This window comes from Pleurodeles waltl, chromosome 3_1, assembly GCF_031143425.1.
Source record: "Pleurodeles waltl isolate 20211129_DDA chromosome 3_1, aPleWal1.hap1.20221129, whole genome shotgun sequence".
In the NCBI taxonomy this organism is placed as follows: Eukaryota; Metazoa; Chordata; class Amphibia; order Caudata; family Salamandridae; genus Pleurodeles; species Pleurodeles waltl.
Window position 1 is genome coordinate 1,195,575,728 of NC_090440.1, and position 23,391 is coordinate 1,195,599,118.

A 23,391-nucleotide genomic window follows, 5' to 3' on the forward strand; every position below is an offset into this window, starting at 1 on the left:
TCTGCCTGACAGCATATGACGATGACAGAGTCCTGTCTGCGCAACACAGTAAATGGACCACCATTTCAGATGTACCTTTACGGCAACAGGACTCCATGGACATATATGTCAGAGATTACAGACATCATCCCATCTGCATAGCTAGCACATGCCTACATCTAATGCATAGTCATGTATCCTAGTGGGAATGGAGCACATGAAGGCACGTAGGCAACTGGAATGTTTGCCACACTAATGACACATCACCAATGACAATGCACATTCCCCACTTACCAAGGGAAAGTAGCATGTTACAGCACCCATGATTTTGCCACGTAAGTCATGTCACATGTATGATAAACACCCATGCATCACAGACTGCTGTGAGGCACCAGGACACAACACACAATGGAGAAAACGTACACATGGTTTGTAGATGTCAACCTACACATATCTCCAGACACATGGCAGTGATCCACATCTTACCTACCTTTGGACTGAGACATTTGGGAGGAGTGATCTGTTGATGGAAATTAAACCCACCAGAGTAGGTAAATCAGAAGATTTGTACATTTAACACAGTCATATGTGTTCTCTGCTGTGCACTTGGACTGAGGTTGCCCAACAGTTTAGTCCTAGGTTCCAGTTCCAAAAGGTTGAGAACACAAATTGGAAACACAAGGCCCCTCTGAACCAATGTGAACCCAGATAAATTGTGAGACATGACACATACCGCATTGTCAGGGGGAGCAGTCTGTCCCTCCCTCAATCACCTGGCAAAGGGTCAGGCATGAATTAGCATTGTACTCACCCCATTGTGGCTGCTCTCCTGCTCTTAAATGCCCATCTAACTCCAGGTTAGCCATCGCCCAAATACAGGCCATTAGTGGATTAATGGTCCAAAGAGCACCCTGTCCTCATTGGGAGGATACCCCCAGCTGGGCCTCTGTGGTCTTCTGGGCCCAGCATCTCATGTCCTGCCACATCTTCCAACAGTGGGCGCTCCACCAGCTTTGGATCCCAGGGTCTATGCCTTCTTGGCAATGGCTGTCCAAATCCTGTTGTTCTGATGGGTGTTGATCTGCTTGGATGCAAAGGACAAGATAGCATATTATGTCCACAAGTCCTGTACAAAATGGCTGAGTCACACACATTACAACAGAAGCCCAGCTAAAAGAACTACCACAGGATGGAAAGGAAAAAGGATTTTCCTGTTAGAAAAACCCTCACCCACCTAGGTTACCCCTTGGTGGCATGCTTCATCATTGGGTTTCTTCCTGTTCCGCTGAGGAGCGGGGCGTGCTGCGACCTACAGGATACATGGGAGCACAGATGTAGTTTCATCATTTTGAATCATAGGGGGGATAGGAGTGGCGGGGTCTTGGGTGAGTTAAACATACCTGTCTCCTAGTAATTCCAATGATTTAATAGATCTTTTAGAGGTGGTATGATTAGAAAGGGGGCTGCGGAAGTGGGTGATGTAATGTACCTGACTTCCTGGTCTACATATTTCAAAGCCTTTCTCCTAAGCTCCTCTTCAGGACCAAGGCGGACTCCCCAGTGCCTCTCCTAGTTTGACTACCTCTAATGAAAGCATAAATAATATATGCTCCGTGATATGGTGCAATTCACCTAACTAATGTGGTGTCATAAGATGATACCTATCGTTCATGGTGTCTGTCATTGATACCTGTGGAAATAAAAGAGAGGCATAGTTATCATAGCCCCCATTTGTAATGAGCCGCTATATATGTTGTTTGTGGTTGTGGTGCCACCTATTTGCAAACTGCACCCCACTTGTGGGAAACTGGACTCGTGAATATCAGGAAGGAGATACAAAAGTACTCTCACAATCAACAATACAAGACACTCTGCATGCTAAAGCATGCAGCACTAGACCACTAACTTCCCCAAGATGGTGGCCTCCCGTGGAACAAAAGGGGGTCCGCAAGGAGCCTAAAAGTAGGTATCCTTTGTGGGTGCCTGTAATTGCACAGAGGTCATTGGGGCTTTTTTTGCGAATAGATTTACTACACCAACATATGAAGGACCTTTAGCACATATGGCAGAAATCACAGGGCTTACTTTCTTTGCTGAAGCAGTAGAGAGGATTTTAGCTTCAATATCCCCATTTGGTGACACATCAATATCAGAGAATCTGGGAGACAGTAAGGACCGGGACGAAATCAACACCCTGAAAAGGAATCGAGTCAAAACCATGGTCCATGGGATCATGATGACAGAGAACCTCAGAGCAAATGTAGCCCCACAAGGTCTCATAGGAAGAAATTAACCTTTCATTTTCCACATGACAATACTTTAAAAAAAGACTGGCCACTTATATCTTGGCATTGTACCCGTGCCTGGTTGATTCTCATCATTAAAACAGAAACACGACTATCCGAGGAACTAGAGAGTTAGATTCTCAACATAGAGGTTCACCTTAAATCATACCTATCCACAGGGGCCCTTAAGAAACGTCTTGAGGAATTAAATCAAACAATAAGTGAATATGAGGTATACCTTAAACAAACAAAACATCAAAAACTTAAGAAGGTTTTAAGCTGGTCTTTGCATGAAAAAGTATACCCCTATATCAGAGAAGACTATGGCCCACATTATGATACTGCCACCAAAAGACTGTCGCCAAGGCTACCAGCTGTCCGTCGTATTATGACCACAGCCGGATTTCTGCCAGAAGGTGGAAATCCGGCTGCAGGCATGGTGGCATATGGCGGTAAGATGGCACTGCTGCCAGCAGCAGCGGCATGCCAGTAGACCGCCACCCGCCGTATTATGAGAAATAATATGGCCTGGCGGTGTTCTACTGGCGGACGCTGCTGCTGGCAGCAGTGCCCGTCCCTGCCGTAGGACCCTCTACACAAAGGTAAGTGGGTGCTCCGACAGGGGAGGGAGCGGGGGGTGTTGTGTGTGGATGTAGGGTTGTGTGTGTATGTCTGTGCATGCGTATATGGGTGTGTGTGTTGTATGTGTGTGCATGTCTGGAGGTGTGAGTGCGTGTATGTTGTGTTGTGTTGTGTGAATGTGAGTCTGCCTGTATGTATGTACGTGTGTGCAGATGTGTGTGTGTGTATGGATGTATGCATGCGTGGATGAACGTGGGAATGGGTATGTGTATGCGTGTGTGCATGTGTGAAGGGAGGGACGTGTATGAAGGGGGTCTGGAGAGGAAGGGTGAGTGGGGGGACTCTGGGGAGGGGGTCGGGAAGACTCCTATCAGTGACAGGGAAGGGATTCTCTGTCACTGATAGAGCCTACCGCCATGGTTTTCGTGGCAGTGAGGAAGCCACGAAAACCATGGCGGTAATGGCGGTAGGTGGGGTCATAATCCCGCCGGCAGTACAGTGACGGCCACTGGGCTGGAGTTTGATATCTCCATCCCGGCGGCCGTTACCGCCATTGCGGTTGGTGTGGTACATTCAATGTCATAATATGGTGGAAAGTACCGCCAGCCTGTTGGCAGCACTTTCTACCATATTACTGTTGACCGCCAGGCAGAGCTTAATTTGGGCTTGTTGTTTCCAGTGTTGAGCACCGGCACTTATTTTTGAGGGCCGGCGCTTAGTCTTCTGCCTCAAGCATTTGCTGCGAGCAAAAGATTCATTTGGGAAAGACGGAGGAAGAGCAAACCGAAAAAGCGTCACAAGGAGAGAAAGTAGAAAGCTGCAAGAGTGAGCTGAAGGGGCTGGCAGTGGCTTTAAATGGATTGAAGAGGCCCGAGATGGCTTCAGGATTGCGCTGTCTCAGTATTCCGTGTTCGCACATTTAATTGCAGCAGCCACATGTTTAAGATGAGGGCTTTGGGCACCAGCACCTTTTTGTTTACAAATTAAGCACTGCCGCCAGAGTCATAATGAGGGCCTATGTCCTCTCAGGAAGGAATCCAGCGTACAATACGGCCTCTGACTCATCAGACTCAAACTCCAGCAATTCTGACTCCAACATGAAAGATCAGTTTCAGGGAAGGTGGAATAACAGAAGAAACAAGAGAGCTGGTTTCAGAACAGGGAGAGGGTGGGGCAAATACTCTTTGTATCCAGCCCCCTATGCACCACCACCCCAAATGTATCCTCCTCATTTGAACATTGGGAAAACCAGGGTGACCAATTTCCACAGTACCGCCCTCCTTTTTTAGCAAGAGGCCAGAGACGCCCAAGGTGCAAATCAAAGAGACAACCTCAGGTCCAATGGGCATCCGACCAAGATCCAGGTAGGATGACAACACCGAGCATGACAATCAAGGGTACAGTGTGTCCGGACAATCAAGCAGGCCCAAGCAATCTCACAGTCTAGTAGTGAATCTCATTGACATGCCATTGACTGATGCACAGTTAGTCGTCCTTGAGAATGGTTTGGGTTTTACCCAATGCCCCCCTGGACAAATTCAGATTGTGCATTGAAGTAAGTGATTTTATTAGGAAGATCAAACTAAGCTCCTTTATTGAAGGTCAGCCACCAACAGACAATTTAACACTGGGGGACACAGGCCTATGCAAACAATCGTCCAACAAACCTCCCAACACTTCTATCCCAATAGAAATCCTCACCTTTGAAAGAGTAATTCAGAAAGATATCAGTGAGGTTAATCCTAACACTTTGAAGGTGTTCCATAAAACAACCAAGAATGAAAAAAAGCCTTACAGAAACTAGCTAGCAACAACAACATAGTAATAAAACCAGCAGACAAGGGAGGTGGTATCGTAATTCAGACCTTAGAAAACTATTGTAAAGAATGTTTTAAGACTATTGGGTGATACATGTAATTACGAAAAACTCAGGAAGGACCCTACTGATTTCCTAAAGATGACGATCCACAGTATGATGGAGCAAGCTTTAGTGCACAACTGAATTTCCCAGAAAGGAGATTTACTAATTAATAAAAATCCAGTAAGTCCTTATTTCTACACTATCTTTTGAAAGACAGACTTTTTGATCCATAAAATGAGATACTAATAGGACTAGATGTGGAAAGCCTGTACACGAGCCTTCCTCACCCTTACACATTACACAGAATTGAGGAGGTTATCTTTGATTTAGATTGGGACTACCACACACTATGGAATGTGGTCATGGAGTGTTGTTTCTGGGCCGTAACCAAAAAATCTTTTGAGTTTGAGAAAAATTTGTACCTTCAGGAACATGGGACCAGCATTGGAAACACCTTCGCTCCGAGTCTGGCCAGTCTTTACGTCCATCATCTAGAGAAAGAGAGGATCCTAAACCCCACTAATCCATACAGAGACAACATAGTATTGTGGAAAAGATACATTGATGACATATTGGTCATCTAGAAAGGGGATGAGACACAAGTGGTGACGTTTTTAGAGTGGTTAAACAGACAGGACCAGTTCTTGAAATTCACTCAAACAAGGAGCATTTGGTCTTCCTGGATTTAAAGATTATAACCTCCAACGGTGCTCTTAAAACAACCACCCATGAAAAACCTACAGCCAGAAACTGTTTACTCCTGTTTGATAGTACTCACCCATGCCATTTGAGAGAGAACCTACCGTTGGACAATTTCTCAGATTGAGAAGGAATTGCTCAGAGATATCAGATTACAAAAAACAAGCCCAGAGTCTAGCATCTAAACTGGAGGCTAGGAAACACCCCATAAGAATGATCAACCGAGCCATGAAGCGAGCTTGCAATAACAACAGAGAAGCCCTTCTGAACACACCTCCCCAAAAAGAGAAGGAGGAAAAATAGAAATGTATCACAACATTTAACATAGCCTCCAATCAAGTAAGCAGGATCATCTAATAAACATTGACGCATCCTCAATAGTGGCTCATTCAATACTGCCAAACCCATGTTTTCACATAAACAGGGAAAGAGTCTTAGAGATATGCTTGTACACCCCCCACGCCATCTTCATAGTAAACCAGTTGATATCAACTACCTACCACTATCTAAAGGACATTATCCATGTGGGAGCTGTAGTGTGTGCCATCTAACAAAGGTCACTAAACAGGTCACCTTTAACGACAACACAACATGGGACATTAGAGGCTTCTCCAATTGTAACACCCAGCGAGCAGTATACATGATCACTTGTCAAGGCAACCTACATTATGTGGGGATGACCAACTGCAAGGTTAAGACTCGCATCTGCGAACACCAGAGTAACCTGAGATGTAGACAGGCTATGACTAAAATGTCCACTCATTTCAAAGAGAAAGCACACTTAGTGGAGAAGTACCATTGGGGTATCCTAGAAAATCATAAAGAGATTAATTGTAAGTCTACACTGTTTGAAAAAAAACAGTGATGATTCTATAAGTTACACACACACCAACTTGGCCCCAATGAGAACATACCTTGGAGCCAGCTGACAAAGTATTAACATCACATTAATCATTAGTCGGATACACATCTCCTAAAATGATTGGTACACTTAGGCAGTGCATAAGGTCCTATGTCCATCTCATTTCTTTACATTCCATAGTGTCACAAAGAGCAAACCCCTCATCAATAAGTATTAGCCACTCACATATACTAGACCATCGCTGTAAGAAGAGAACGAGTAACCCTTTGTTAAACACAAGAAAGAAACTCCCAAATAATCATCAAAATGATAAGGGAATCCCCAGTTCTGCCTCTGTAAGTCCATGAAGCACCAATGACCTCTGTGAAATTACAGACACCCATAAAGGATACCTACTTTTAGGGTCCTCGCTGACCTCCTTTTGTTCCACGGAAGGCCGCCATCTTGGGGAAGTTAACCGTCTAGTGCTGCACACTTTAGCATGCCGAGATGCAAGAGCTGCTGCACATTTAAACTCGGCTCCCATGTGAGCATTTAAGATTTAGACCCGGGGTGGTGCACATTAGGTAGAGAGCGGGAGTGTCGCTTTGAGGCAGTAAATGCCTTTTGAACATTGTTTACATCGCACTACAGATACAGTAAGATTAATCGATTCTTAAACTTTGCCGAATCTTTAGAGTGTGACTACAAGCACACACCCCTCCCGGAGGAGCTATGATATGAGAGTCCAAATATGACCGAATAGGTTACGCATGCCCCACGTGTGTGCTGTTTGTTGTGTTTCATGTGTGTACATGTTTAAAAGTTTTAAATTTAGTATGTCTTGTATTGACTTTGAGAGTACTTTGGTATGTCCTTCCTGATATTCACGAGTGCCGTTTCCCACGAGTGGGGTGGAGTTTGCAAATAGGTGGCACCACACCCACAAACAACATATATAGCGGCTCATTACAAATGGGGGATATGATACCTATGCCTCTCTTGTATTTCCACAGGTATCAATGACGGACCCCATAAACAATAGGTGTTAGACCTGACATGCCTTAGGGTGGTCACCCCTAACTTTTTGCCTGCCTCCCTCCACTTTTTGGACCCTGTTTTGCTGGCTTTTAGACTCTGCGCACTTTACCACTGCTAACCAGTGCTAAAGTGCATATGCTCTCTCCCTTTTTAAACATGGTAACTTTGGATCATACCTGATTGGACTATTTAATTTACTTATAAGTCCCTAGTAATGTGCACTATATGTGCCTAGGGCCTGTAGATTAAAGGCTACTAGTGGACCTGCAGCACTGGTTGTGCCACCCACTTAAGTAGCCCCCTTAACCTTGTCTCAGGCTTGCCATTGCAAGGCCTGTGTGTGCTGTTTCACTGCCACTTCGACTTGGCATTTAAAAGTACTTGCCAAGCCTAGAACTCCCCTTTTTCTACATATAAGTCACCCCTAATGTGTGCCCTAGGTAGCGCCTAGAGCAGGATGCTGTGTAGGTAAAAGGCAGGACATGTACCTGGGTAGGTATATGTCCTGGCAGTGTAAAACTCCTGAATTTGTTTTTACACTACTGTGATGCCTGCTCCCTTCATAAGCTAACATTGGGGCTGCCCTCATACATTGTTGAAGTGGCAGCTGGTGATCTGAAAGGAGCAGGAAGGTCATATTTAGTATGGCCAGAATGGTAATACAAAATCCTGCTGACTGGTGAAGTCGGATTTACTATTACTATTCTAGAAATGCCACTTTTAGAAAGTGAGCATTTCTTTGCAATTAAATCTTTCTGTGCCTTACAATCCACGTCTGGCTGGGCTTGGTTGACAGCTCCTTGTGCATTCACTCAGACACACCCCAAACACAGGGTACTCAGCCTCACTTGCATACATCTGCATTTTGAATGGGTCTTCCTGGGTTGGGAGGGTGGAGGGCCTGCTCTCACACGAAGGACTGCTACACCCCATACTGGGACCCTGGCAGACAGGATTGAACTGAAAGGGGACCTGGTGCACTTCTTAGCCACTCTTTGAAGTCTCCCCCACTTCCCTTAGCCACTCTTTGAAGTCCCCCCCCACCTCCCCCCAAGAAGAACTGCCTGGCTGCTCAAAGGACTCACCTGTCTGCTTTCTACAAATGACTGCTGCCTTGCTGTTGGCCTGCTGCCTTGCTGAACTCTTGCCTGGCTGTGAAAGTGCTCTCCAAGGGCTTGGATAGAGCTTGCCTCCTGTTCCCTGAAGTCTCAGGACCCAAGAGACTTCTCTTTTTCACTTGGACGCTTCGTGCGCCAAAATTTTCGACGCACAGCTTGTTCCGCGGCGAGAAAAACGCCGCACACCGACGCTGATCGACACAATGCCTTCATGGTTGACCGGCACTTCGACGCACGGCCTCGCAAGGACAACGCCGCCCGACCTCCAGAGGAGAAATCTACGCAACGCCTGCCGTGAGAGCGAAACTTCGATGCGCAGCCCCACAGACGACGCGCAGCCAGAAAACAAGCAGGAGAATCCACGCACAGACCCGGGACATCTGGTAATCCCCGCGATCCACAGAAAGAGACTGTCCGCGCACCAGAAAACGACGCACGACTTCCCCTCGTGAAAAATAACGATGCAAGTCCGTGTGTGCTGGGGAGAAATCGACGCACACACCATTTTTCCACGTATCTCTTCTTCTGTGGCCCTCTGAGGAGATTTTCCACTCCAAACCAGGTACTTTGTGCTTGAAAGAGACTTTGTTTGCTTTTTAAAGACTTAAGACACTTTATATCACTTTTCAGTGATATCTCTACAATTTCACAGTGCAACTTTATTCGTTTTGACCTACAAATATCCTGATAAATATTATATATTTTTCTAAACACTGTGTGGTGTATTTTTGTGGTGCTATATGGTGGTATTGTATGATTTATTGCACAAATACTTTACACATTGCCTTCTAAGTTAAGCCTGACTGCTCGTGCCAAGCTACCAGAGGGTGGGCACAGGCTAATTTTGGATTGTGTGTGACATACCCTGACTAGAGTGAGGGTTCTTGCTTGGACAGAGGGTAACCTGACTGTCAACCAAAAACCCCATTTCTAACAATAGGTATCATCTTATGACACCACATTTGTTAGGAGAATTGTAGACTAGGAAGTCAAGTACATTACATCCCCCATTTCTGTAGCCCCCTTTTTAATCATACCATCTCCAAGAGAGATATTAAATCATTTGAATTACTAGGAGACAGATATTTTTAACACACCCAATACCCCACCACTCCTATCCCTCCTGTGATTAACATTGACAAGACTACATCAGTCATCCCACGTATCCCGTAGGTCATAACACACCCCACTCCATAGCAGAAAGGGAAGAAACCCAACGATGAAGCATGCCACCAAGGGGTAACCCTGATGGGTGAGAGTTTTTCTAACCGGAAAATCCTTTTTCCTACCCATCCTGTGGTAGTTCTTTTAGCTCAACCTCTGTTGTAATGTTCTATAGGCTAAAAGGAGACAGCCCCAGCCCCACAACCTCCTTCTCTCTCTTTGTTTTTGTGAACCACATACATGTCAGTGCACCAAGCTAATTAAATCCTGTCTTGACCATCCTGTACACCTGTGGCACATAGCAGTCACTGGACACAAGGACCTGAGTACAAACACTTCCCAATAGGGTGCCCCACACAACCCCCAGTTCAGCCTCTGCCAGGTATGCCAACTGTGACTTGTGGGACATGAGCTAGCCACATTACATGGACCAGGAACACAATGGAACACATTAGACAAAGTGGCAAGTGACATGTACACGACCGAACAAAGAACGTGCACAAACACCCACCAACTATTAATGTCAGCCACCACATACAGTCCCTGCAGGTCACAGCCAGCCTAAATACTGACCCATTGTGCTTGGACCACAATGAAGGGAGTGACATGTTGAGCATACAAAGAGCCAAAACTGTAGATGTGTGGACATTTGCAGATACAGATGCAGGCACCTGCTACGTCAGGGGGTGGTGGTCTGGGTGTCACATCAATATAACAATACACACTTCAGCACATGTGCGTTCACTAAATCTAGAGTACCTTTAGCGACACCTGGCCATGCATCGTACATGCCCAGCTTTATGCCCAAAATCATGGCAAATCAGTTCACAACACACTATTTGCAGATTTGCAATCTCCAAAGTGCAAGGAGCATACACAGGACACAGAGCTGGATGAAAGAGACAACAGGGCTGTGGGATCAAGGGGCCTGTCAAGCCTCTGTGACACACATTGTTAGAGTTGAAAAGAACACATCATTCAAAGATCACCAGCCTGTCCCAATGCAATTCCCATATTAATCAATGGACAGAGGCTCAGTAAGGTGCATATTGGCAGTGAGGCATGATTTAGCAGCATCATATGCTGTGCAGGGATATAGGGTGTGGGCACAGTATCACACTTACATTGCAAAAGGGAATCAATACCAGACCAGATTTTTACTTTTGCTGGGAGAACGATGGACAGACCTCGGTCTGTGAAGGCTGAGCAGACAAAACAACAAAAAACACCATATCTAACAAATCACATGCTTCACAGGACATCCTGTAGCCTACAGCCAATTGCCATTGGTTGTCTATGTGCAGAGCTGAGGGGCATTGTGAGTCATTACATGGCAGCAGAGGAACAGTACAACAAGGCCAGATGTGGCCAGAGATCACTGTGCAAACACAGTAAGGGCTCAAATAGTGATCAACTGATGCAAACAACATGCATCCACACATCTTGCTGTCATGCAATCACATGTGACCACACATGATACACAATTTATGGCAAGAGTTGCCTGGGGATGGCCGTCATGACACCTCAACGAGGCATGTGCATCCAACACAATATGGTTCAGAGAACACTCAATGTACCTTCACCACATTGTCCCAGGACTCCAATCATGTCACTTGACATAGATACATGCCCATGGACTCAACAATTATTGTAGACTGTCAGCCCCTAAAGGTCTTTAAGGACACAATCTGACAAACTGGGCCTAAACCTAGGCTGACTAAACCTAAGATGAATAGAGGTACAGAGATAATTGTGCACATGGGTTACTTACCTGCTCCTCTGGTGCATTATACAACTGTTCACACAGGGGTAGGACCTCATCCACCAGCTTCTCAAGTTCTTCTGGCAAGAACGCAGGGGCCCCATCACCTGCTGGACAGGGTTGATTGATCCCAGAGGCTGTACACAGCAGCTCAGGCAGTGGAGGTCTTGCTGGCAGCAGTGTCAGGAGTGAAGTGTGAAATTCAGCTGAAGGTGGCGGTCACGTCCACCACGTACACAACCGTCATCGCCGGCGGACACTGCAGTTTGACCAAGACCGCCATAGTTATCCAATGGCAAGGTCTGCCGGAGTAGCATCCACCTACCACCATGACAACTTACGTCGGCAGTCGTGGTTGGATCCTAATGTTCAGTGGAGTAGGTCAGGCAGCCGCCATTTTAGAGGCATACAATGTAATATAACGCCAATTTAGATGTGTCACAAATTTGAAAAGTGATGTCCTGGAGAATCTTGAGTGCTGCCTTTGTACTGTCTTGTAGGTCAATCGTTTCATTGTACATATTGGTATGTGGTCCAGCACATATGACAACATAATTGGGGGAAGAGCCACCACCATTTTCCCCACAGACATTTCAGGATTTTGGGCATTGAATCAAAGTCAGACTTGCAAGTTTGATGCACACACTGTTGTTGTCCAGAAACAGGATGTGTACACGTATGTCCAAAAGCAAGGGGGTAATGTGTTACAAAAATGAAACAATTTTAGTCTTGATGAGTGCTGTGTATCATGTTTTCAGCGACTCACATGACACATCACAGTTCGTATATGACATGCTTAATGTAATAGGCAAGGTACACAATGAAAGATGGCCACAGTTTCCATTTTTCACACATAGTTACCTTAGGAGGAGAAGGATCAGGCAAATTCCTGTGTACTGTCCACTAGCAGACTTGCAGGCCATGGAGTACAGAAAAGTCATCCAGATTTACCATCTGGATAGGCAGACAATCTTGGGTCTTTGTCATCAGATGGAGGCAGATCTGATGCCAGCCATCTGTCATTAAATAGCATATCACCTATGTACAAGTCATGTAAGTGTTGAAATTCCTGGCCACAGAGTCCTTCCAAAATACAGTGGCCCTTACTGCTGGGATGTATCAGCGTATGTTCAGTCTGGTCTTGAAAGATGTTCTCTCAGCAGTGTTGAAACACCTGGACAGCTACATTCGCTTTTCTCAACATGAGGATTTCGGCCTTGTGAAGGGAGAGTTTTATGGTTTGGCACACATCCCACATGTTGTGGGAGCCATTGGTGGTACCCATGTAGCCTTGGTTCTACCTCATGGCAATGAACAGGTCTATCGTAACAGGAAGAACTACCATTCCATCATTATCCAAGTAGCTTGTCTGGCGGACCTCTGCATTTCCCAAATCTGTGCCCGGTACCCAGATTCAGTCCATGATGCCTTCATCATGCGGAACAGCGAAATTCTACAGCTGATAACATGACTGTACCTAGAGAGGTCCTGGCTGGTTGGTAAGTAACATATGTCGTGTGTTTGTATGCTATGTCTGCTGCTAGTGAGATGATACTTTGGACTTAATGAAGCACACATGTCGCATTCTCTTACAGGAGACTCAGCATGCCTAAACGGTCCCTGGTTGTTGACACGGGTGAGGAAAACAACCATGTCATGGGAAGTCTGCCTCATTGTGGAAATTGGAAGAACACGGTGCATTGTGGAGCGGGCTTTTAGGCTCCTGAAGGCAAGGTTCCTGGCAATTGACAAGACTGGTGAAGCCCTCCTCTACTCACCTGCAAAAAGTGCGTGAGATCATTGTGGCCGGCTGCTTGCTCCATGACTTTGTCCTGAGGAGAAACATCCCATATATCCCTGATGAGGTGAGCTAGCAGTGCCACCAGGTGAGCCTCCTCAAATGCCAAGTGAGGATGACAGTGATCAGGATGAAGGTGGAGACATGTGGACAGATCTCATCAATCAATAATTCACTTTAGTGTAAGTATGTGATGTTCTGTGATTACCTTGACTGCATGGGGTACTGTAGGAGTCACTGTAGAGAGGGGTATCTCTGTCACCATGAGACAGAGGATCTCATGCTATGCACCATACAGCCCTGGTTTGCTGCTATATCCAGCTTGAAGATGTGACTCTCTTGAGGATCTCCTTTGTTTGGGGCAGTCACATTGCACTGTCAATGAAGCAACTGTAGCTTGAAATGAGGTTTGTGTCTTATGTATGCCTTTACCTACCTAAACTCCCTGTATGTCACTTATTCCTTCCAGGTGTCTTCACAATGCCATCCACATGTGGACATTTCAGAGTTGTGTCATTGGCAGGTGGCTGTTTCTGGTCTGACAGATGAAGTGGACATGGACTGATCCAGGCACTATTGGTCGCAGATTTGGGATGTAAGAGTCCTATGGCCAAGCTGCGTGGACAGTGGGAGGCAGGAATCTGAGCTACACAATAGACTTGTTTGCAGTGGTGTGTTGGTCCAATGATCACATGTGTGTGATCATGTGGGCTTGTAACATGTCATCCTTTGCAATCCATTCCTTTTACTTTTACATTGTGATGACATGGATCTTGCATGACCTGTTAGTGGCTGTCAATGTGTTCCCTCATTGCAGGCCAGTGTGCCTGCACCACAACACTGAAACAGGTTTCTGACTTTCCACCAGGTGCTTGCTCATTGTTATTAAAAGGTCCTGGGCTTACGCTCTGTTTTACTGCCCTCTGTCTGTGTCATGGCTTATGTTATATTAGAAGGCCTGGTTTTGGTATATGATAAGGGTCAAACTGGAGACAAATCCCAAACTCTCTTTGCCTAATCTATGGGACGAGGTCTTAAAGGGCCTTTCCTTTCTGGTGTTGTGTGGTGCACGTTGGTAATTTGATATCTGGCTTGACTCCATTTGGCTGAGACGTTCTTGGCTATGACTGTGCAAACATTCTTCACAGCTTATGTGCAATACAGTGCAATAAAACGTTTGATGTGACCAGACACCTGTAACATTGTGTTGTTAGTCATTCTCAGCATTACACTATAGGAGACATTTCCCTCCATCCATTGACTCCTAATGTCTAAAGCATCTACATGTGATTAGCATTCAACATTCCAGACAGATAACAAAGAGAGGCAATAGGCAGTTTTTCAGTTATGTGTGTGTTTATTTACATGCAAACAAAAATGAATAGTAATACTGGATAAAAAAACATACTTCAGGTGAAGGGGTCAGTCTTGGTGGATGCAATCAATAAAGTAGAGGCAACAAAATTTGTAGTCCAGATCCCAGTGTCCTACTAGCATGGAATATGGAAAGTGGTTAAGGAACAGTCAACAAAGTGAGTCCGTAGCACACAAAGGAGTGACATCAAAAATTGGTCAGTTGCTGGCAGTAGTTGGTGTCTTGCCACCCGTACCTCCTGTATGCTTGGCTGGACTTCCCCCTTGCAGGTGGGTGGGGTTAGTAACTACAGAGGCAGGGGTGTCTGAGGTGGGTGCTTCCCCTGGCGGGCATACCTTCCAGTGGCTGGCACTGTTGAAGGGCCTGGTGTGGATGCGCCAAAGGAAGGGGTGTAGTGTTTCTTATCCCTGATCATGGTACTATTAATATCCCTCAGCACCCCTGTTAGGGAGGCCATGTTGGAATTGTGGACCTGCTGCTGTTCCCGCATCTCACAATGGAAAGCCTTTTGTAGCTCCTTGATTTCCCGGAGTATGTTCAGTACCTGGCCCATCACGCCTTGGGAAAATTGGTAGGCAGCCAAGGCCTTGCTGATGGTATCCTGGGAATGGGCATCACCAGCAGAAGGGGCATCACCATCAGCCTCTTGCCACTGGGCCCCACCATCCCTCTCACGCACTCTACCCCACTGGGCCCTTGGTGCAGCCTGCCCTCTTTCACTGGTTCCAGGTCCATCATTGTCAGGGCTAGCAGGTTGGGAGTCAGAAACATGGACTAACGGTCACAAGATGTAGGAGACTGTTGTAGGGTCGAAGGTCTGGGGGAGACTGGGAGCCTGCGATGTTGAGGCCACCTGTGATCAGGCTGAGGCTGACCTGTGTCATCTCCCCAGGCTGGCCAGATGGGCCAGAACCATCCTCCATATCCAGCGGTCCAGGAGTGTTCGTTTCACAAAGGGCTTCATTCGTGAGGGTAGTGGCAGTCTCCTCTGTGGTGTCAGTGACAGAATTCCCAGTTGTAGTGGCAGCAGAACCTGTTGATGTGGAGAGATTATGTTAGGGGTTGTATTGTGACATCTAGCACTAATAGTTGACAGTGACATTGGGCTAGGGCCATCTTCACATTGTAATTGCTGATTTCCCTCAGGTGACAGGTACACGTGTTGTCATTTGTAATGAGCTGACATTGTAGCCACATACCAATTCCTGTTCAGTGACTCAACCTTAAGCTGTCTGGAATCCTTAGCTTTTGGAGGGATGGTAATAGACTCATATGTTGACAGCAGTGCAGACAGGGCATTGGCTGGGCAGGATGTTGTGGGAGTCATGTTGAAAGATATTTGCTTGTAATTCAGGCATTGTTAGAACCTTGGATGATGTGTGACAATTGTCATCATGTGATCAGTGTACTGTGGAAGTGAGTGCTGCCAATGTCATACAACAGACACATTTTGGTCCCTTTGATGTGTGTGGTAAGTTCCTACCTGCCAAGCTCTTTGGATGCAGGATGGCCAAGACCTTCTCCTCCCATGATGTCAGTTGTAGGGGAGGAGGTGGGGGACTACCACCAGTCTTCAGGTGCCTGGATGCCATGGCATGAACCTTCCCCTGAGGTCGTTCCATCTCTACCCAATGTCGTCCCTTGAGCACGGGTAGCTGCCTACAAAGTTCACTCTGTTGACTATCTTTTGCCACATTTCCATTTTCCTAGTGATAGTAGTTTGCTGGACTTGGGCTCCAAGTAGTTGTGGCTCTACTCTGATGATTTCAACCACCATGATTCTTAACTCGTAATCTGTGAAATGGGGATGTTTCTGTGGTGACATGGTGGTGGAAATTAATTTGAAAAATAGATTTACTGGTTAGATGCTGTGGAATGAGGAGATGGTTGAGGGTGTGGGATATGTGCTTAGTGCAAGTTAGAGGGGTGCCTAATCTATGGTTGCTGACGTTTTAGGGCAGTGCTCTGGCTTGTGTTTGGTGTGGAGATGCAAAGTATTGTTGTGTGAAGCGGTGTGTTTTATAGTGTAGTTTGTAGATGTGTCAAGTGTGTGGATATGTGTCATCTGGATTGTTTTTAAATGCAGCCATTGTGGTGTAGTGCATCACTGTGGGGACTGCTGCAGTTCTCACTGCCATTGGAAGACCGCCATGATGATTTTAGAGTTGTAATACAGTCGGTGGTTGGTTGACTGGCTTGCAGTGCTGGGGGTTGGCCTGTCTATTTCTTACCCTCCAAGTCCTGATGGGGTTGGATTTTTGTCTGGCTTTTGGTGGGCCTGCCTGAGTGAGTCATAATACGGTTGTCTGTATGACCGCCAACAAGGTGGTCTTTTGGAGGCCTTCAACATGGCGGTCTGGCAGTCCGACCTCCAAACTCGTAATGAGGCTCTTTGTCTCTCGCTCCTGACTGGTCCTCTGTTCCCCCTGGCTCCCGTGCTGGTCTGCTGTTTTTTCACTTTGCTTTATTTTATTTGACTTATTAAAGCAAAGAGCGCCCTCGTGCACCACTTTCCTTAATTAGCACTGTTGGCCCAGAGTCTTTTCTCCATGTGCAGTGGCCCAACCTGGGCTGGCAGTCTTTGCTTCTCTGGGCAGTGTGCACTCCTCCCAGCATCACACAGTGCTGCCACTCCTGTCATGGGCTGTCACATCAGGCAGGCTTGTCCTGCTTGAGAAAAGCTCAGTTGCTGATTCCTCAGCCATGGTGACTTCACTTGCCTTTCTTTTGCGGGCAGAGGGCTGGCAAGGCATTAGGAGGTAGCCGGTCTCTTCTGACCTGACCAATCTCTTCGGACCTTATGTGAAGGATGATGTGGTGTTAAAATTTCATCAACAGGCTCCACTGAGGAGCGATCAGGAATATAGTGACCATTTATGAGCAAAAAGAAAACAGTCACAAAACCAATCCATAAAAATAATGTAATAAATGTCAAACAGAACCATAGATAGTTCCATGGGTAGATCAAATAGGTCTTTTTAAGCCATCGATACAGCTTACTACTTTTTGAAATATTGTCAATCACTGTAGAGGATGAATCCGAAGAAAAATCATCAATGTCAATGAAATAGCCAGAGGTAGTCTCTGCAAACACAGGAGCCGCTGTTTTCTGATCCACCGCTGGTGGAGGCTCTTGATAGACAACGTCATTAGTCGTGGAAGTGTTCGTGTAAAATACAGCCAAATCTTGAAGAGGGGTGGCCACTGAAGATGTGACTGGAACCAACAACAGTTCATTTTCCGCCCTCCCCATGGTCGAGGAAGTGTCTGGAACAACAGTTGACATAGTTGCATAATCATTAGTAGTGATGTTCATCCTACTATGTAGATGGATGTCCTGTTGGGTAGTGAGAGGGGATCGGGAACCACCCAAGGGACCTCCTGGTCTACTGTGAAGGATCGGCCACATGGTGTAATTTGATGTCATCAATAGAGATGAATCTTTTCGATTTAGAACCAGACAGTGGTGGTAAGATGCCAGTCCTCGTGCCTTTTATTCCCAAGACTGGTACAGGTGTTCTGTATGATGGACCGAACTCCTTTTTCACAGCAATCTTCTCACGAACCAGATCCCCAATGTTAGAAATCCAGCCAGTCGAAGTTTTCGCCAATTCACTTATTCCTAAAGTGGCAGCACTTGCAGATGATTTATCATCACAAAATTGTTGAAGCTCCTGTAAAACAGTGAGACGTTCTTTTATGTCAAATGGTGTTTCTGCTGCCACCATACCAGGGGCATCAAGATCTGGGACATACATAGGTATCCCAAAGAGAACCTCATATGGAGAGCGTCCCCCCAAGGACCGTCTTGGCAGATTATTCAGTGCTCTCTGGACCCCATATAGGTGGTGTAACCAACTGCGGCCTGAACCTAATACTCGAGCTGTTAAGGACTGCTTTAGATCACGATTCCACCTCTCCGCGACTGAATTTCCCTCGGGATGATATGGTGAGGAGTAATGGAGTTCAACACCCATTGTCCCCATGGTGTCCCTGAATGCTTTAGAGGCAAATGCAGGGCCCTGGTCCGAATGGAATGCTGCAACCGCATATGTACCGATAAAGATCAGCAAATCTTTTATAACAGTCCGAGCGTCAGCCGACTGCTGTGGCCATACCCACAGGAATCTAGAACAGGAATCCACAGCCACTAAAATGTATTTGTATGCACCATCAGGCTGTAAAGGACCACAATAGTCTAGGTACACACGCTTGTCTGACATTAAGAGGGATGTCTGCGGAGGGCGTTTGATATTAGAGCCCTTAATCTGCTGGCAAATGTCACAACAAAGGACATACTGCTTAGTTCGTCTGCATAGACCAGGCCACCAGTATCGTCGCTGTAGAATTGTGATCGTGGCCTGTATACCAGCATGTGCAGAAGCGACACCCTCATGTGTGGCTGTAATCATCTCTAATCGCTGGTCTTCATTGGGGATCACTGGATCTCCAACCCCAGGAATCGTTGTGTAAGCAACGTTCTGTGCACTGATATGGTAAGTATAGTTTGTAGGGTATCCTTTCGGAAGGGGCTTGCCTGCAGCCGAAGCTTTAATGGCAATCAGTATTTCATTATCCAATCTCGTCCGAGAACGAGTCACTGCAGCCACAGAAGCCGTAACTACTGATGATTTGGCTGCTTCATCAGCCAATGTATTACCGGCAACGTGTATTCCTACACGTTGGTGTCCTAATGTATGAACTACATGGACACATGGTAGCTTATCCTTAAGATCAGCCACCTTCCCCACAATATTTTGTGTTTAATGGTGTTCCCTTTAGAATCCCTAAACCCGTTCAGCTTCCAATGATTGAGATATTCATTGTATGAATGGACCCAGTAATATGAATCACAGACTATCAAAGTCTGTCTTCCTGTCTCAGTATGTTCGAGCGCTAGAATAAGAGCTTTAAGCTCAGCCAACTGGGCTGTGCAGTCCCCTAAGGTCTGCGTGTAGGTATTGTGAGGGTGGAAAACTCCATCTTCCATCATACCGCACACGGCTGCACAAGCTGCCGAGTATTGATGTTTAGTACCTTCAGCCGGTTGTGCTGATCCGTCAGTATAAATGATAGTATTATAACTGTCTAGTGGTAAAACATTTAGAGGAGCGGGGTACTCTTGTTCATACTGGAGAAATTCTTGTGTTTGAAGTCTTGGATTGAATATATAATCGACATCAGTTGCGATCAGAGACGTTGCCCATTGAATCCAGCATGGATATAATGCCTTAGCATTCGGAACGCTCACTTTAGTGACAGCCTCTAAGGCCGGCACCGGGGAGACAACAATAATGCGTTTCCCCTGGGCAAGTGGCCTCTCTTTTATGACGGCCATCTGAACTGCTGTCAGAATCTTTTCTGTAGGTGCAAAACGTTGTTCAGCATTTGAATATAAATGTGATTTATCGGTACCGTGTCCTCCTCATTAAAGGTGACATAAGTAAATCCAAGGGCACCAGCAATTATTCTGATGTCCAAGTTTGTTTTATTGTCACGTGAGTGTAAGTGTTTAGCTTCTAGCATGTCCTGTTGCATGTCCCTAAGGATGTGTGTGTGTTCAATCGTCCAGCTTCTGCTAGAAAAATTGGGCTGAACTAAGTCATAAAGTGGCTTGATGCATTTTGCATAATCTGGAATATATGTTCTGCCAAAATTGAAGAAACCCAGTAATGACTGCAATTTCTTAAGTGTATTTGGAGGCTGTAGTTGAGCACACTTTTCTAGAAAGTGCGGGGCCAGGTTCATCCCCTCGTTTGATAGCTCATATCCCAGGAACAATACACTAAGAAAGGATATCTTGCTTTTCTTAAAATTAAATTTATAACCGAGGTCTGCAAATCCCAAAATGATCCGAATGACCCTCGCAAGATGAGTGTCGAGGGCGTCGTCAGTGAGATAGATATCATCCACATAGGATAATGCATCGGAATCAATCTCGTGCAAAATAGATGTTACACGGGCTGAAAACAGGCCTGGGCTATTTTTATAGCCTTGAGGTAAACAACAAAAGCGTTTCTGAGAGCCAAATGAAAATGCACTAAGGTCCCTACTTTCATGTGCTAAATTCTGGCAGAAAAATCCATTAGATATATCCAATGTAGTTTTATATTTTTTACGCACTACATTGTTTATCTGTGCTGTGTGAGTTTTGTATAGCATATGTGCGTGTATGACTATTTAAGTGTCTATAATCAACTACTATTCTATATGAATGATCTGGCTTCGCAACGGGGAATAATGGATTATTCATCGCAGGCGTACAGGGCTCAATTACTCCCTGGTACTCAAGTTGTGATAGTATCTCCTTCACCGGAGCTTTTGCTTCATGTTTAACAGGGTATTGTGGCTGCGGTTGGGGTGTAGACCTAATGGGAATAATATGACAAGGAGACTCCTTGTCCCAACCTACATGATTACGGTATAGTGCAGGCGCCTGCACTAAAGCCCATTCAGCAGCATAGGCTTCTTTTGCTGCTTCCCGAACAAGATCGGAGAAAGAAGGCAAAATGACATCTTCCCCATGCGGGAGCTTGCGGATGTGTTCAGGTGGCCAGTCTCTCTCGGCCAATAGGATATCACTAGTAAGTTCATCCCAAAATATTACATTAGTAGTGCGTTTCAAGTCTCCCTCTATCTGAATTGGTAATTCATAAACCCTATCGGGGGGAAGAACGCGGCCATCCGCTGTTTCAACCGTGACGTAATCGCTAGTTGCTGTTGCATTCAAGATGACCTTTCAGACTCCGGCGACATATCGTGACCTCTGCCACGCTGTCCAACAGAGTCACTGCCCACCTCTTGTTCCTCAACAGTGTTCTCAATACTACTGGCATTTCTGTCAGTGCTGCCACCTTCTTCTTTTTAAACTGTGGCTTTTGCTGAGGAGTCTTTTCTTCTTTTTTAATGGTAGACTGTGGTGAGTCTTTCTTTTCTTTCACGTATTCCGGACGTCGATCTTGACGGCCCCCTCTCTCGCTACGTCTATCCGGTGCGTCCTGAAAGGAACGAGAGGGACGTGAATCAGTATATCTGTCTGGAGTTCTAATGTGCTCCCTATTTCTGAGATTATACCTCCTTTCGGAGTTCTCCGGGTGTGGAGAATCAGCTCTCTTATTTCTTCTTCCTTTGAAATCTTTTTGTTTGTCCCAGCGCTCCTTAGAGCCCTCTTGTGCCTGCTTCGTACCCTCCTTATGGGGGGTACTTTGTAACTCCAATTTTTTTAGGTTTGGCTCCCAAACTATCCCGTCCTATACTAGTATAGGTATCGGAAATAATTTTCAGTAGCTGTCTCTCCTGTTCCTGATTTGGAGTTTCCCGGAGACGCTGGCGAATTGCCAGTGCTACCGCTTCCCCTTTAATATTGCTCAGTATTATTGAGGAGACGGCATCAAAGTTACGCATTAATTTCATCCCCAGATCCAGGGCTGGTGCAGCCCCATGTTCATTTTGTATTTGTTTTAACACTTCCGGTAAATTGGCAAGTGTCTGGGTACCATGTGTGGTAGTATATATGGCAGCGAAGACTGTACCCCATGTGGCACAGTCATCCACCGAGGGAACCATCCCAAACAGCAAGCACACAGTGAGCAATCTATGTTTTTTCTGTGGTCCCGTATGGGGAAACACAGCTTCCAGCTGATTAGTTTTCTGGGCTATCCAGAACGGTATTTTTCCCGTTCCCTGGGCACTTTACCCATAATAGTATGCACTGTTTGTGGATTAATCCCAGTAGCCAATTGATAACCACCAGCTACTGGCGGTGCTGGACGCGCTTGTGTTGTGTTCAATGTTCGCATTACGAACTGAACCAATCGTCTATATAATGCCACTAATTCATTATATAAAACTCGTAAATCTGCTATCGGCATATTCTATATGCCTGGGTGAGGTGTATATGTGGCGAACATAGGCCAGGTAGGTCCCTCATTACTTAAGGGACCTAACCTCACTCTTCGTAGTACATGTGGTAGGGCGCATTCAAACCAGTTCTGATGCTCTTGATATGTGAGCGATATTTCATGATACTGGTATGCTTCGAACCGTACAGGTAGGTTCGCAACTTCATATGTGTGAAATGTGTGCGTTCTTTGGTCAACCTCAGGAAAGGTAACCCAACAGTAAAACGTTTCTGTTTGGTATGCTTCAGTTGCTTCTATTATCAGAGTAACATCCCCGCCCTCGTCTGTAAAGCCATGCGCTAATAAATGTTGTGTTAGTGCATGTCTAGCATTTGCAGGAATGTCTATGGTATTAGCCATAGTTGTTTAGAGAAACGGAACACCAGATAGGGGAAGTATTTTCCTTTTTATGAGTTCGAGCTCGAACATCCTACAGCTTAATTAGGTGTTACCTGTTCAGCTGAGGAGGATTCTCCCAAAGACCAAGGACGTCTCCGTATAATGGTACTTAGGGTACCTGTTGTCTGTGAGACAGTGATAGTCAGGGTATCCGTAAATTAGTGCCTAAACACCATAGTTTGTGGCGCCATGTCATAGTTTGGACTCTTGCTCTGAGCAAGACTGCTGGTTTAAAGATGACAGTACTTTTGTTTGTAGGCGACTGCGTCTTTCCTACAACAAGTCGCAACTGTTATCCCAACCTTACCGGCTCACTAGAAGCACCTCACCAGAAACACAATAGTAAAAGGTGATTTATGGCAGCCGTTTACGCATGGACTCAAAAATAAGATATCTCAGGGAGTGTCGTGGTTAAACGGAGATTACCCTTTTCTCACAGATATATTATGTCTCATACAAACACAGGCAATGACACAGATGCAGTAAAGTTATAATAGCTTTTTATTTAACATAACTGCAATTTTTGATAAGTTGCATGGACTGCAATGATTAGGATAATGAATATAGCAAGTAACAGTATAGTGAA